The following is a 13,320-nucleotide window of genomic DNA, read 5'->3' on the forward strand; positions in this document are numbered from 1 at the left end:
GAAAAATTCTGTATAGAAAATATAAAACTATTGTCATATAAAAAGGTGACTGAAGAATATGTGGCAAAAATAGGTAGGAAAAAGCATGAAGGGGTACATCAATTAATATTAGTAATAAGTTATAATAAGTAATAAGCTATTTTTTGGATTTTGTGATGTTTATATTTTTTATTTGCTGTGATCTTTTTGATACTAAATAAGCATTCATCTTTATATTTAATTTTGGATTCTTTTTTTAAAAGAGCCCCTCCAAATTGTATAAACTCCAAGCCAGAAAACTTGGATTAGCCTTACTGTGGGCTAATCCTACAGAAAGAAATGAAAATGAAAGAAAATGAACTACCTAAACGAACATATTCCTTCTGCCAAACCAAACTTAAGGTAGTAACTTTTTCACATACAGTGACCTTATCCACTTAACAAAACTGTGACTGAGCACATGTGTAGTGTATGTGCATGTGGGGATTGTTTTAGAGTCAATCTTTCATCCAGTGTAAGAATCCTTCATGCATCATTCTTAATGAATGATCATATAGTATCTGCTTGAATGCTTGCTGTAATGGGGAGCTCACAACTTGAGGGAAAAAGAAACTATCTTATTGTTGAGCAGTCCAGTTAGAAAATTCTTAATACTGAACTTAAATCTGTTTTCCTGGCAATTCCCACTTACAGATATTTAATTCTTTAATCATTCATTTAAATATCTGTTGAGCATTTGCTGTGTAATAAAGACAGTGCTAGGTAGTGTAGCTACAATAATGCAAAACTAAAGATTTATACTATTCCACTAATCACAGCATACTTATTTCTGTGTAATGGCAATGTCTTCATTTCCACAGAGATGTAGCCCTTCAATAACTCTCTCTTTTAGTGGAAATTTATTTTGATCATTCCTCATCTGACCTGATCTATGAATCCCTTATCAGTTTGGTTATCCTTGGCAATCAAAAGTAAATGGTATTTTGCATGTGGTCTGGTCAGTGCAGAATAATATCAAAATGATGGGGGAAATAATTTGTTCCTAATAATAAAAAAAACACAAATGCAGCCTCATTCTCATCTGTCTCATTATATTCTGAAGACACATCGGACAGTCTTTCTCTAACTCATTATCCTCTCTCAGATCCTGATCTTCCTTTGCAATTCCATGCTCCATCTCTCAGACTCCTCTTAGTTGACTAACACAGCATACCTTTCAAACCTCGGTTTTCACCTCTGCTGACTTAGCTGACCCCGAGCCCCCACCACCAAAAAAAAAAAGAAAAAAAGGATTAACACTTAACCTACTGTTATACCCTTCTAATTATGAGGATGAGTAACATGAGCTTGCCTAATAAGACACCTTGGTCAGCTTCAGTCATCAAAATCAGAGGAAGCAGCAGTTCCTCTTTCTCTAAGTCTTACCAAGAAAATTATCTTCAAAAAAGTCAGTTGACTGGTCAGATAATTAGGTCCTCTCAAACTACACAAATGGTTGAGCTAAACTTTTCTTTTTAATGAACAGGAACTGCTCAAGAATAAAAGATAGCCCTGGCTAGCATAGCTCAGTGGATTGAGCTTGGGCTGCTAACCAAAGTGTCGCAGGTTCGATTCCCAGTCTGCGTACATGCCTGGGTTGCAGGCCACAGACCCCAGCAACCGCACACTGATGTTTCTCTCTCTATCTCCCTCCCTTCCCTCTCAAAAATAAATAAAATCTTTTAAAAAAAGAATAAAATATACCATCACAAAGTTGACAAGGAAACCTGCTGAGCAGCGTAAAATTCATTGGAAAAAAAACAAAAAGCTTGGAATAGGAAAAAGTATGATCTCTGGTACAGCTAGTACATGGGTTTCCCCGTTAGGACTCATAGATACTAATAACAACTCTCCTGGAAGGAAGCCCAGTTGAGCGCTTCCTCCACAGCACAGCTGCTGCTAAGTTCTCTGCAGTCTAGCCCATGTACTTAAAAAAATATATGCATTACTCAAACAATCCTGCCTATGTAGAATAGTAACAAATCTACAAAACACTGAGCTATAAGTTTCTGATAATTAAGTAGCAGGGGTGAGAAATATTACATATTCAAGGATAATATACAGTGTGAAAGGAGCTGTAACTGGCTGGCAGTAGCCCTAAAAGTTAAGTCTCACCATGGTCAAAATGAGTAAGTTCAAATGATGCATCTTACAATGACAATGGACTTTGGAGGAAATACAGTATAATAAAATACATAGTACCCAAAGTGTTCACACAGATGACCTAGCTCATCATATGTGAATTAAAATAAGTTCAGTAATGTGTTTATTTAACTAAACCAGGGTAAAGAGGTAACACATTTTTAGAAAGACTTCTATCAAAACCATTAAAATATTTCAAACCTACATTTATTCATTCAAATCTTCAGAACCTTAAAATTATCCAAAATTACTCAGGCGGGTGGAATTTTCTGTATCATCAAGAAAAATACCTGCTCAATTAAACTGCAGTTCACCTATACAACAGAATACTACACAGCTGCAAAAAAAGAAGAGAGAAAACAAAGAGGCTCTTTAAGTAATGATGTAAAAATCCTCAAGATACTTTGTTATAAGAGAAAAAAGCAAGATGTAAAATGAACAGTACATTATGCTCATATGTGTGCACAAAAGCAGGAACAAGAACATTTGCCTAAGTGCATAAAAACTGTTTAGGAAGGGACACAGAAAACTAGAAACAGCTGCTAGCTGTTAGTTGTGCCTGTGTGCATGTACTTTGTCGGGGAAGGAAGAAGTGGGCAAAGACAAGATGGAAGAGAAACTTTTCCATTGCTTTAAGTACTTTTTGATTTTCAACTAGGTGAACACTAGCTTTTCAAAAGAGTAAATATTGATTTGAGAAATACACACATAAAAGAAAGAAAAATACCAATTCAAGTCACATTATAAGTCTGGGAGATAAAAAAAAGTGTTTCTGATGTAGAAACTAACCCAGGAAGAATTTCTAGTAGCTTTAAAATTTCCCTTTAAAAATTAAAAGTGAACACTGCTGAAAATAGCATACTACAGTGTCTAAAGGCATAAAGTAATAAAAAAGTAAACTTCGGCAACTATAGCCTAAGTCTGTAATGAAAGTCAAAGTCTGTTATTTCTTTCAGCAGCTGTCCTTTGAGTCTTTTGAACTCTTAAATAAGATTAATCAAGATAAGCAAGTTTAAAATTCAATGGGCTTTGGCTTCTATACTTGTTATTCTATATGTAGTAACTCATATTATCCAAGCTTTTAAAGACAGTCACAAGAATGTATGTGCATATTATATATAAACACATTTGCTTAACTTTCATATGTACAATACAGGTGGGGTAAGGACATACAAAGATAAGGCTAATTTGAGAGTAAGTTTAAGTTCAACGTACAACCTAAATGAGGACATTAAGTAGAACATTTGAGACACTCCCATACATTATACATAAGAACTAGACAGGGAAAAATAAAGGGGGGGGGCAAGAACCTTTCTGAAGTTGTTTTTAGGGATTAGCCAAAGAACATATATGTATAACCCATGGACATAGACAACAGTGTGGTGATGACCAGAGGGAAAGGGGAGTAAGGGCTGGGAGTACACGATACTGTGGGGGGAAAATATGGATACTTGCAATACTGTCCACAGTAAGAAGAAAGAGAAAAACATTAGCAGGTAAATAAGCTTAAAAGAGTAAATTAAATGGGAGATGTGTGGAACTATAAAGAAAATGATATACATATACAGAAATATCCTGTTAATAAAGAGAGGGATTATGTCATAAATGAAAGCATTTTTTAAAGTAAGAGTGATTTTGGTCACATTTCTGGAAACAGGAGTAAATCTTTAAAAAAAAGGCTGGCACTTTATTCACAATTGCAGACTTAAAAATGTAGTGAAAAACAATAATTATCTAGTCAATAATGTGAAAAATAAATTACTTATTCAATAGATGAGGTTTCATATATTTCCTCAGAAAGCTCAATGCTGCTAGTTTCACAAGGTAATTTTTATTCAAAAGGCATGAACATTTCTAAATCTGGTTATTACTAAAATTGAATAAACATGCATAACTAGATGTCTGATTGCAACTTCCACAAAGGAGTAGGGAAGCTAACCATATTAAAATAAAAGAAAGATCATGTTATGTTTTACCATCAATAAATCATGAACTTGGGGGTGGAGAGGTAATATGAGGATTTTATACAAGAACACTAATTCTTTAAAATTACATAATGCACTGTAAAGACAAAAACAAGTCAATGATGTTCTCTTTAAATGGAAAGGGTGACTCTTAGATTCCATTTATACATTTAATAGCTTGAATATTCTATGTTTTTTAATGTGTAAATTATTTAGGAACTAATTCGCTATGAGTCAAGTAGACCTTTTATAATGTTTGTTACTGTCCTTTCCAGATGTCCACATCTGTGTGGTCAGGGGGCCAACTGGGAGGGCCCTGAGAGGTTGTGGGCTCTTCCTTGTGCTCTGTGGAGCTACATGTCTAACGAAGTAGTCACTAGCCACACACAACTATTTAAATTTATAGCTGGAGATTCAGTTCCTTGGCAATACTAGCCACATTTGAGATGCTCAATAGCCACAGGTGGCTACTACATTAGACAGCACAGATGCAGAATACGTACATCACCATGAAAAGTTCCTTAGGACTGCTCTGGAAAGTCCTAAGGAAGAGATTTTACACAAACACCGTCTCAGAACAAGATGTGGAATTTATAAGGTCATGGGTAGGACAGAGTTGCAATCATTAGACAAAGGAATATTATCCATAATAAAAAGAATTAACAAAATCATATTTATTTACAAAATACCGGGCAAACATAAACTAAACTTGAGTAGGGCATTCAATTCAATTTAGCAAGTATTTATTATGTACTAAAAATAGATAAGTAATGGTCCCTGTCTTAAAGGAGGTAATAATTTAGCAAGGGAGATATAAAAATATATTTTAAAATAACAAAGTATGCCACAATTACCAAAATGAGAGCAGAAATAAACTGCTCTGGGAAGGCTAAGAAGGGGGCCTTGAACTCTGACTGGGGACAAGGTGAGAGGGCAGAAAGTCAGGGATGTCCCAGGGAAGAATAGTGTGAGGACCGAAATCACTGCCTCTGGGATGGATTCTACCACTTATTTGCTACGTGAGTTCAGGCCACTGCTTAACTTCCTTATCAATTTCTCCATCTGTGAAATGGGGATAATATTACTAACTTTATTTTGTGTTATTATGAGGATTAAATTAGCTAATACCTGTAAAATGCTCTGAAAACTGCTTGGTACTGTATGTATTGAATGTTAATTATGATATTCATATTATTGGATTTATCAGTTGTTATATTGTTTCCAAGTCATCATTTTTAAGCTCTACCACTAGCTTACAACAACCAATATAGATGTCCCTCCATATCCATGGTTCCAGATCCCACATGGATACCAAAATCCTCCCATGCTTAAGTCCGTTAGTAAGCCCTCTGTATCAGTGGATGCAGAACCTGCAAATATGGAGGGCCATCTGTAATTAGAACTATAGTATTTCCTGTTTTCAGCAAGTTGATCAATTAAAAAGAAGGGGAGAAAAACCCTAAGTTTCCGAAAACACAAAGACACCATTATACTTTCACTGTTTGAAAATCTGGTATTGGAGTTGGAACTAAAAAAGTACCTCAGTACAGTAATAAATATTTTTAACAATGGCATCTGAAGCAGGTTTAGGTCAGTGAGACCAAATAAATAATCATGCACTATATCATAAGAATTAGGATTTTAACTAGCTTTTATACTTATGATAAACTACATACCAGGCACTGGCTGCCTCCTACCCACAAGACTTCTAACGTTAAGAGACCTGCTGCCTCTCTCCAGGAACAAGCTTCTGTACCAGAGTTTAGACGGTTAAGATTCTCTCCTGGGAATTCAGATTTCCAAACTTACTCACAGGGCTGAGTGGTTTGGGGAAGAGATAACTGGAGTTGAGAAAAGTTCCACTGACTCCTGCTCTTGTTCTCAGACCTTCCCAGGCTCCTGCTCTTCCTAAAGCGTTATTGTCAATTCTGTTTTGGATTCCATGAGATCATTTGGTAGTCAATAAATTCCTTTTTGCTCAAGCCAGCCAGAATGAGTTTTTATTATTTGTACTCTCCCCCCAAAAGACAGAAGGGAAATACAAAAAAAAAAAAAAAAAAAAAACACAACCTCAACAATATGCATCTTAAAGTAAATGTGGGGTAGGCACGACTAGGTTTACAGTTTTAATACAAATAATAATACAAAAATAAACTGTTTCGCATCCTCACAATTGTAAACCTAATTTCGCCCACCCCTTTATTGATATTATATATTATGTTTATTTTAATACCTGTGAGAGCTCAAAAAAATAAGAACATGTTTTTTCACTATATGCTATTATATACAACTGTATAAATGAGATCTGAAATTTACACCTTCCTTTGACCTTAAGTATTATAATAGCCTAAGAGGACATTCTGCCTTTATTTTATTCTCCATAAATTCTTCTCACCAATTATCTTTTAATGTATAAATTCATGCTTTAAAACATAATAATGTATACAGTAATTTAAACAGAGCCACTTTAAAATGGAGCTGCTATTCCAGCAAAACCGTCATGCACGTATTATGCCTCAAATCTTGGGCATGTTAAAACAGGATGAAATAACCTCTGGAATGGGCTTAAAGCAACATCGGGTATCCAAGAACTACTTGCAAAGATAACAGGAAAACAGTTATATTACTGGACTGAGGACTACTGGCCTGAATATTACAAACATTGTTTAGAATGAACATTACTATGTTATGTTATCTGCGCCAATGGAAATGCCCTTCTTCAACTGACATAATTGTTCTTCCCTTTCTCATAAATACCCACCGCCTTTGTTTTCTAATCAGAACATGATTTGGGCTTCTGCCTGAATCAGTGCTTTCCCAATAACTGCTTTTACTGATCTCAGGTAAATGCTTGTTGCCTCTCACTTTGAAAAACTTTTACATTTTTAGGTTAACATTAGGTTTCTATTTGATAAGAATAAGGTCCAAACTCTTTGGCAAGGATTCAAGCTCTTCCTTAACCTAAGGCAAGTAACTTGCACCATTATCTCCTGCTGTTAACTCAGTATGTGTTAGAGATAGCAGCCAAATAATCTGCAGATGCCCAAATATACCACACTTTCATCTTAGCTTCATCACACCAGGAGATGAATCAACCCTTTGTCCAGCACACTCAGGCTCACACACTAATTGCCCATTAGTCTCTAAGTAGCCATCTTCGTTATCAGATCAACTTTCACAGTACCACAGTGCTTCAATTCAAGTAAACTTTATTTTACTTAATAATGGCCCCAAGTGCAAGAGTTGTGATGCTGTCCATCCTGGGGAACTGATAAATCCATGTGTACCCAGTGAAAATGGTATACTTGCTCACATGAAGTAATATCAATAAAAAAGTAATGTCTGTGCTTGTAGAGCTATGTTTACTCAGGGTAAGCACATGTATATATTTATTACTCAATAATACATGCAAAACAATCCCAGAAGGATATAGACAAAAATGTGACTTAGTTATTTTTGAGTGATGGGATTTATAGATGATTTCTACTTTTGTCATATTACTTTGGAAACTGCCAAACTTGCACTGTAAAATAGAAATACAATGTGAATCATGTAAGCAAATTCAAATTTTCTAGTAGCCAACATTACATTAGAAGTAAAAGTATTTGGTGATTATGGCTTATAGATAAGTGAAATGAATGAGAACAACGTTATAATGAGATGGAATGGGAATGCTCTGTTATAAGGCACTATCACTACCTATGAAGTAAGGTAGTGTTATTTAAAATTGGACATAGATTGACTGCTTGTATGTGTACACTGCAAACTACAGGGCAAAATTTTTCTAAAGAGTATAATTGACATCTTAGGAAAGGAGAGAAAATGGACTCATAAAATGCTCAATTAGAACCAAACAAAGCAGAAAGAGTGGAAGAAAAAAAGAAACAACAGAGCAATGAATAAAAAACAGTTAAGAAATATAGTCAACATTAATACAATTACAGCAGAAATCACTTTAAACACAAATGGTCTAAAAACACAATTAAAAGACAGACAGTGGATTAAAAGAAACACCCAACTACTTGTTGTCTACAAGAAGCCCATTTCATTATAAAGACATATATATTAAAAGTAAAGAGATAAAGAAAATTACACTACGTTAACACTAATAGAAAAAAGCTGGAGCAGCTATATTAATTTTGAGCAAAGCATGCTTCAGAGCAAGGAAAATTATCTGGGATAAAGAGGGGTATTACATAATGGTAAGGGGGTCAATTATCCAAGGACACATAACAATCCATGTGTATGCCTTCAACAAAAGAATCAAAATGCAACACATGAGGCAAAATCAGAAAGAACTGCAAGGAGAAACAGATGAATTCATTATTTTAGCTGGAGATTTCAATACCTCCCTATCAGCAACTGACAGATCGAACAGGCAGAAAATCAGTAAGGACTGAGTTGAACTCAACGCCATCCATCTGTTAATCAGCGGGATCCAATTCACCTTTATCCACTACTTCATCCAACAACAGCAGGACCCACATTCTTCTCAAGCTCATGGGGAATAATCACCCAGGCAGAACACATTCTGGGCCACGAAACACAACATATTTAAAAGAATAGAAATCATACACAGTATAGTCTCAGACAAGAGTGTAGAAGTCCTGCAATTCTTACTACCTAGCCATTTCCACTAAGACGTTCTGTTGTCATCTGGAATTCACAAAGCCAACTAATTTTTTCTTCACAATCTTTTCTAGAATATAACTTTGAAATGGTAACTATGAACCTGGACTGACTGGTAGTGGCTGCCTGTAGGCATATGCTGAGTATTCAAAGGCCGCACCTGGACACAGTAGGAAAAATGCTATGAGGATTACATGGTGCCTGCCTTGCACACAAACACCGACTTAAGTATATCTCTCATAACCCTTTTTATGTTTCAGATGCTGCTATAATTCAGGTTCCTTAGCCAGGCCAAGTTTCCTAAAATTAAGAGTAAGAAAGTGTTTAGTAAACTTTAAAGCATTCCTATTATGAATGACAATTTCCAGTTTTCCTCCTCTATAGATCCTTCCTGTCTTGATACTTTTTTAATCAAAATCTTTGTTTCCTTACTACTTAGGGACTAAAGCTTACTCTCTAAGTCTGAAGTTCAAGATTTCCCAAAATCTAGACTCAATTTGCCCTTCCTTACTATTCACTACCTCCTCAAGCAAATACCATTCTCAATTCCAGCCAAACCAGTCTAGTCCATTCAATACTTCAAACACCATGCAAATTTTCAACTCCAAACTTGATTCCACATTTCCCTATACTTTAACTGAGCTGTTTCCTTGCTCATGACATCAACTCTACAGGCCATTTAAGGTCCTTATGTTCAAACCCAACAATGATGTATTAAATTCCACAGTGATATACCTCTTTCCTCTCTATGAAAATTTTTATTATAGGCTAGCTTGTAAAATGCATGCGTGTGTGTGTGTGTGTATATGTGTGTGTGTGTGAATGATTTCTGTGTTCCCCAGCTGTACAGTAAACAAGTAAAGGGTACGAAGACCTTCCTTATCCCTTCTATGTACTTCAGGATACTAGGAGGTTATGTACTCAGCAAGTCCTCATACTTCTTCATGATGATGTTTCATTAATACAAATGAAGAAAATCATTTGAGTTTCTGACTAGCTTTATGCATTACTTGTAAATCCATCAGTTCATTGTTACAAAAATTTCTTAGATATTTAGGTATCCTCTCATATTTTTATGGAAACAAAAGTATTCACCATACTGGAGGAAGTATTTCACTTAAAATTTTTATTACTAGAACCAGAGGTATGATAAATAAACTTCACCTCTATTTTAATACTTAAAATACTAGATAATTTTAACTTTTCCAAACCTAATATAAATGTTTATAATTTGGCTCATAATATTTCTATCTCCCATATCATTTTTAAAAATCCTATCCAAGCATATTATTTGTTGATTTTTAGACAGCAAGGAAGGAAGAGAGATTGAGATAGCAAAACATTGCTGTGAAAGAAACATTGAGTCCCATCAGGAATCGAATCCTCAACCTAGGTATGTGCCCTGACCTAGGACTGGACCCACAACAAGCTGGTATAGGACCACACTCCAACCAACCCTCCAACCAACGCAGCCTCTTGTCCAGGGCTCTCCTCATATCATTTTAACGGTATGTTATATTCCTGGATGTCTTTCTTATTTTTCTTTTGTTTCAATGTATTTGATATTTAATGAGTACTTATTTTACAGGGAAAAATTCCTATAGTAAATATATTTTTAAAAATCACTATGGCAGAGGAACTAAGGGACCAAGGATATTGAAGGACAATTAAAGTAACCTAACAGATAATCATACTAATTGAAATATGAAGTTACTATAAATCTTTTATTTCACTCTATTCTCTTAAGGGGGCTTTTCTAGATGTGCCTTTTCAACCTTACTTTATACCCAATTATTTGTTCTTTTTAAAAAGGGTCAATTCCTCTACAACACATTGACTCTAAAATGAAACTGATGTTTCCTAATTAATTTCATTCTCCTATATTGACAGTATAGTGGTGCAATCCTCTACTACTAAGAATACTGACATGGATACAATAAATAAAAGCAGAATATACTTTTGTTACACTGTATTTATGAATAAAATTATATAAGCCAAATTTTTCTAATTACTAAACAATACTTAACACTTAAAAATACTGCCATGTTCTGTCCTATACCAATAAAATCACCAAGTCTGTTCATTTTAACAATTGAGTGTAACACAAACTAAAAACTTAAAAAATTTTTTTCACCTTAAAGAATAAGCAACAAAATGTATCACCTAAAGATCGTATCATTAGTACAATTTCATGTAAGAAATAAAGTTCTAGATGGAATTGGTCAACAAGAGAAACTGTTAAAAACCACTCCATCTTAATTAAGAGGCACCACACTTCTTCTAAGCCAAAAATTCCTTGCAATTAAAAGGAATAATTAATAATTCAAAATTAGTTAAGACTGACCATCCTATTACTAATGCCTTTTCATGACTTTTCAAAGTGAAATGCTTATTAAATTGTGATGCTTAAAAAAGGTGAGTTAGAAATGGGAATTTGCAATGAAATGATTTGAGATTATCTACCTTTCACTTAGATATACACTATTTTTGTCTCCATTGTGTAAAACACAGATATGCCAAAATTAACAGATGGCTATTCTTTCCCTGCTACAGTCTCTGGCATCTAGAATAGTTAGAATGACAGAACCTTAAAGCTGGAGACACTGGTGCTATGTTGTCCATGCCCTCGTTTTCAGATTAGGAAAATGAGGTTCAGGAAGGTAGCAATTCTTTTTTTTATTCTTTTTTTAAAGATTTTATTTATTTATTTTTAGAGAGGGAAGGGAGGGAGAAAGAGAGAGAGAGAAACATCAATGTGCAGTTGCTGGGGGTCATGGCCTGCAACCCAGGCATGTACCCTGACTGGGAATCGAACCTGGGACACTTTGGTTAGCAGCCCGTGCTCAATCCACTGAGCTACACCAGTCAGGGCTGAAGGCAGCAATTCTTGTTCACGTTCACAATTAACTGGTGGCAGAGCACAGACTAAAACCCAGGGACGGTTAACTCTTATGCCAGTATCCCTGTTTTCCTCTTTGGTCAGCAGCAAGGCAGGGCTAAAGCTACCTTGAACTTCCCAGAGTCTAGTTCCAGTTACTGCTGTAACTCTGATTTACAGAACCTGTAGTTAACTGACTTTATTATTTTTTACTGATTTTTGAGAGAGAGAGAGAGAGAGAGAGAGAGGGAGAGAAATAATTATTTGTTGTTCCACTTATTTATGCATTCATTGGTTGATTCTTACATGTGCTCTGACTGGGGATTGAACCCACAGTCTTCACACATTGGGACCATGCTCTAACACTTAGAGTCTAGCCAACTGAGCTATCCAACCCAGGACTATACTTAACTGATTTCAAATAAAATTATTAGAATTAGCTTACCTAAATCCACACAAATACAATCTGGGGTTCATAATTTTACTTTAGAACCTTTCTGCTGGTAACAGGAATGGTACTGTACTAAGGATAACATTCTTTCATATGCTTTTCCAAACTCCGAGAACACTTTCTAAGTGTCAGGTATTCTAAGTCTTTCATATCGACAAAAAAATACATTTCTGAGTATGCTACAGAATTTTAGTAATTAGTTTTTGTGTGCCATGAGATGAAAAAGGTTGAAAATCACTGTTACAGAGCTAAGAACAAGAAACAGGATATATAACCCAGACCAGCTGGATTTTTCTGACTCTCCCATGCTTATATTATAGTGTACCCTGTATGACAGTTCTGTGGTCACTTTTTTTCTCCATACCAGGCAAGACTGTTTTCTCATCTTTGCATATTCCAAATCCCATGAATTTTTAACCTTTTTCCTTTCACAATTCTCAAAGTGAAATACATTCCTAGCCCTAACTGCCTTAATTCCACACAATGATCCCTCTAGGCAACTCTTCCCTTTAGACCTATTTAAGGATTTAGAACAGAAACAAGTAACTGTTGGACAGTTACTGTTACCACCTATATCAGCAGCAGCATTAAACCACTTTGTTCTCCTAATAAATGAAGACTTATTTCCAAATACCATAGGCATTAGAAATGGGATCATATGGGAGGTTTTAACAACCTGATCAAGCAATGAGAAATGCTGAATGTGTTCCTGAGTAATAAACAAGTTAACAATGAAAACAACTCAGTTAAGTATTCAGTAATCTGTAGCTAGGTGCTATAAAAATTATATGGAAGACCACATAGGCATAAAGTCTTAGCTCCCAGAACTATACAAAGGGTGAGAAAACAAACAAAAAAATACCTAAAGAATGTAAGCCAGTTAAAACAAGTGCTGAGGAATTTTAGGAAATGAAAATTAAAGTCAGTTAAAAATGGTATCACAAAATCTTACAACAAACCAACCAGGTGAGATGGCAGGGAAAGGTAACTGTCAACAACATTGCTAAGCCAGAGGTGGTTACAGAGACTAGTAGAAGATTGTATTTTTTCCAATCCTTACCTAATTTCTTATTCAGGACTATATATTAAACTCTACTTGGCAAGACAGCACATGCTCTTTACAGAAAATAAGTTAAATCACACTCCATGAAAGGTAACAAAACTATAAAAACAAGACCTGATAATCTTGTTATTTAACTCTTCCTAATTGTTCTCAGAAAATATTACCAGCTAATGAG

General features: G+C 35.1%; 1 protein-coding gene and 1 long non-coding RNA gene across 2 annotated transcripts in view; one reads left to right on the forward strand and one right to left on the reverse strand.

Annotated features, from left to right (window-relative positions):
• The window catches only part of WASL (WASP like actin nucleation promoting factor), a 66,894-nt gene that overhangs the window by 49,434 nt on the left and 4,140 nt on the right, over positions 1-13,320 (reverse strand). The window lies entirely within an intron of this gene.
• On the forward strand, positions 10,813-12,077 carry LOC118497168. The gene is made up of 2 exons (XR_004899707.1): positions 10,813-11,413; positions 11,631-12,077. It is a non-coding gene; the product is annotated as an uncharacterized LOC118497168 (long non-coding RNA).

This window comes from Phyllostomus discolor, chromosome 10, assembly GCF_004126475.2.
Source record: "Phyllostomus discolor isolate MPI-MPIP mPhyDis1 chromosome 10, mPhyDis1.pri.v3, whole genome shotgun sequence".
In the NCBI taxonomy this organism is placed as follows: domain Eukaryota; kingdom Metazoa; phylum Chordata; class Mammalia; order Chiroptera; family Phyllostomidae; genus Phyllostomus; species Phyllostomus discolor.